The sequence below is a fragment of the Canis aureus genome, chromosome 30, assembly GCF_053574225.1.
Source record: "Canis aureus isolate CA01 chromosome 30, VMU_Caureus_v.1.0, whole genome shotgun sequence".
NCBI lineage: Eukaryota > Metazoa > Chordata > Mammalia > Carnivora > Canidae > Canis > Canis aureus.
Window position 1 is genome coordinate 22,762,925 of NC_135640.1, and position 4,383 is coordinate 22,767,307.

General features: G+C 36.1%; 1 pseudogene; it reads right to left on the bottom strand.

The window, feature by feature from the left end:
• Positions 1-504: 504 nt before the first annotated feature.
• Positions 505-1,237, bottom strand: LOC144301605 (methylosome subunit pICln pseudogene; annotated as a pseudogene).
• Positions 1,238-4,383: the final 3,146 nt, after the last annotated feature.

Genomic DNA, 4,383 nt, shown 5'->3' on the forward strand with positions numbered 1-4,383 from the left:
CTCTAAAGATGCCTAAACGAATTAACCTGGATCCCAAATTAGTAAAAAGACCCTAATCCCTGTGAAGAACAAGCAGTGGCCAGGATTTCTCTGAGATCTCTTTGTCTTTCTTTTTAAGGGGTAAGGGAATCCTTAGGCTCTAAAGGATATATCTTAGATTCAGCCTCCCTCCTTCCCATCCAGTCTACCTGCGTCTTCAAGCGCCTGCGCATTCTCACCATGTAGGCCTGCCAGGTTACAGAAGATGCATATAGTGAAATCAGGAACTATAGGCCTACCCAGAGGATAACTATACACGAAAATTTTGGGTAGATGATAAACTGCAAATACCCTCTTGGTTAAGTTAATTCACCTTTGTTAATAAAGGTCATAGTTTCTTCTGGTGGTGACAGCTTTTTGTCTCAGTATGTAGTCTGTCTCAAAAAAAGAACTGGTTCAGGTAAATTTTGGAGAAGGAAAAAGACTTTCATCAACACCCACTCCACAGTAAAAGAGGCACCAAGTTCTTTAGTCCTTTCCTGGTTATGAGCAGAATCCCACAGCAGCATAAATCATCTTCAGGGATCAACATCTGCATCCTCAAACTGTCCAGCAACTGTTGGTGTAGTGTCTACCTCCATCCCATCTTCATAATCTGATTGAATCTTCTGTCCCGACTCCAGCCATGTTATTATGTTGGCTTCTCACAGACTGAGAAAGCATTCCTTCTAATCTCTCCAAGGTGGCTTGGCTTTCTGCTGTTAAATGGGATAATCCTTCTTCATAGGTATAAAATGTAGGGATGTCCCCCTGCCCTTGTTCATGTGCTTCCACATCATATTCTTCTCCATTGTAATCATCTGAATCTTCATCCTCAGGATCAGGATGCAAAGCCTGGCATTCACACATTGCAGTGAACATTGCCTCCAATGCTGATTTATCACTAGGCACAAATCTAAATTCAGCAATAGGTTCAACATCATCACCACTGTCTTCTTCAGCAACAGATTCTTTTGATTCTTCTCCAAATTTAGCATTCACCATAACATACAAATGCTTTCGTGGATAGGCATTTAGGTCCCTGGACACCGCATGCAAGCTAATGGTGGGGTATTCCCGTGAGAATCCTAATCCAGAGCCATCTAACCAAGACAGGCGGCTCTGCACAATGTGGAGCGTGCTGGTGCCGAGGCCCTTGCCTCCGTCTTGGGCTGCTGCTGCCGAGCCGAGCGGGGGGGATACTTTTGAGGAAGCTCATTGCAGGGAGCACGGAGACACAGGCTGGGAGGGAGCTGCAGCGCAGCTACTCCAGAGATGAAACTTCTATTGATTAATTATTTCCTTCCATTCTGTAAATGGATCTGGTCTTGGATCTTTTATAGAGTGAAGGCAATCAGTAGTTTTCTCATTCATTATTCTGATGCTGTATCATTTTTATTCTAGTTCTTCATCAATGTTGCTTCCAGAGTTAATTTTTCCAGATGATATCTCTATCCTCTATGCAAAGTACTAAAGAATCTCTTATGGTTGGCCTTTATAATAATGACAGATCCATTTAGCATAAAAAAGTAAGGCTTATTGCATCTTTGCTTCATTTATGTTTTCAGTTTGATGCATTGCTGACTTCCTACCACCATATTGCACACAATGTACTTTACACTCCAGCTATAGAGGACTTGGTGCTTTTCTCAACTTTTCTTAGGTTCTGGACCTCAATTTTTCTACCAATGTAATTCTCTTTATCTTGTATTTCCTTCCTAAAAGCCATCTTTCCCTTAGGCTTTCTATGAAACCCAAATCAGATGTAACTGCCTTCTCTTTAGCACCCTTGCAAGCATTATGTAATCAATTCTATCGATAATTTCTATAGGCATCTGTCTCACATGCTAGTAATTCCTTAATCAAAACAAACCATATGAAAACCTTCTTTATCTTTGTTTCAAAGTTACCTGAGTGTCTGGCCTATCAAAGAAAAATGCTCCATAAAATACAGATTCATGTAAAGTGATAATAGAATTACAGATGAAAAATTATCAGAGTTTGTACAGGATTAGATTTACTTCTTTTCTTCTCTCTTTGACATTAGACATATTTCAAAGGATAAAACTATATTTTGGTTAATGAAACAAGTTATCTTAGGCAAAATATCTTGCAACTATGGTATAATTCTAGAGAGGAGAAAAAAATTCCAGCTGGGAAAAGCTAAAATGAAGTTGATCATGTGATGTAAGACTGTACTTTCATACATATACACACATACCCATTAGATTACTTAATTTAAATATAGTAGCTATTTAAAATTTTTGTACAGATACTAATATGATCATTCATGTTTTTAAGAAAGCTTGAATTTTGAAAGAAGAAAATAAATAAAAGTATATAAGATTTTGAATTAATAGGAAAGGCATATTAGTTATATTAGTTATATTAGTTATTTTACAGTAAAATAATTTCTTTGGATAAAAAATATGGCAAAATGGTTAAGGAGACAGCATAATTTTTTTTTTTTTTTTTTTTTTTTACCAAACTGCGTATTTCTTAGTTACAATATTTACCATAGAGTACTTTTCTTATATTCCTCATTTCATCCCAAATATTTTGTATTTTAAATGTCATTTCTGAGAAAATGTACAGGTTAAGAAAAAAGTTAGATAGAACAACCAAGGTCATGAGTGTGACCTCACCCTTTCATTTCATTTTCTGTGCCATGGTGATTAATAGCTATAAAAATGAATAGTATTATTACTTTTGATAATGAAATCAAGGCAGTTTGATAAGAATATGGAAATGCATGACATTTTGTGACAGACATTTGATCTAGGAGCCTTTATTCTTCCCTCTTTCAACGAGCGTATTGCATTATTTGCATATTTAGTGTAAAGATAATAGGTTTTCTCTATGGCAAAACTCTTTTGGTAATTTATCCATAATTGAATTGGTTTCTTAGTTGGTATCTTGTGTATATGTGAGTTTATGTATTTTAGCATCCTTGTTTTATATTGCATGGGTTACTGCTTTAAAAAATTATGCACCAAGGAGATAAATGTCAAGCTCAAGAAGTTCAGATTCATAATTAAACTACCTGCCTTTCTCCTCATACATGGCACATAACAAATAGTTCTTCCATTTTTAGCTAACACAGAGTTATCCTATCCAATTTGACTAGCATTTTCTTTAATCTGATATTACTAACCTGGTTAACATTCCTTCACCTTTAAAACAACATTTAACAGAAATATATCGCAGGATAATCTTATTTTTGGAAGGTGTGATAATTTTCAAGTATATGATACTCTGCAGGTTATTGGGGACTGTTGTATAGTAACAGTGATTGGATCCTTCATTTCAATCATTATCTTTCAGGAATGGGAAAATAATTATAAGTTGACACGTACTAAAAATGTAGACAAGCTATGCAGAAGCTACTCCATGTATTTTGTATAAATATTAGGTATCTCTCCCATTTCAACATCAGTTTAAGTGGATGACTGAATAATGCTACCCTCAGATATTGCAATTACCTTAGATTCTGTGATATAGATAATATAGCATTTTAGATAATTCACAGCAGAGGCATGAAAATCACTTTGACCTTCTATATCTTGAAACAGATCGCAAAACCCTCATATGAAAGGTGCCCTCCCTCTCTATATGTATAAGGAAAGAAGCATCCTTATCTCCAGAGACAAAGGAAGAGCCAGAAGAATCCTAACAGGCTTGCTAAGTTCCCCCAGTATACACTTACCTCATACTCCCTGACCTATCATATTCCTCCCATAACTGTCTACTGTTCATCAAACCTAGCATAAAAATACTCAGGTTTATTTATTGTTTATTTGGATCATCCTTTTCTTAGGAAGTGTCCCATGCCCCTTAAAACATTAAATACATCTGTATACTTTTCCCCTGTTAACCTGTCTTTGTTGATTTTCAGACCCCCTCAGGGACCAAAAAGGGCTAAGGAAAACTTTTTCCTCCCCTATGATCAGCATTGTTAAATATTGCAGAATAAGTAATCAAGTGTTTTGTTTATAAATCCAGTACACCAATGAGGTGATAACTCATCTTAGTATTTTTTGACAAGAAGAAGCCATGTTGTAGTAGAGTGAGGGGGGAAATGGGAATGGTTTTACATAGCAAATTTTCAAGCTGAAAGTGTATCAAATAAGTTGCTGGTGTGATATGCAGCTATTGTACAAGCTAAGGAGAGAAGGAAGACAGCCTCCCTGTATTCCTATGAAGTAGTGAGGAGAATGATACAAAGGTTCAGTGAACTAAAGTTCTAGATGAGAATAAAGACATAACTTGTACTTAAAGATACTCAAAGAGTATTTGGATAAACACACATGTACAATTTAAGGAAGAAACATTTTCTATGAAAGGGTTGTGACAGGGCAGCCTGGG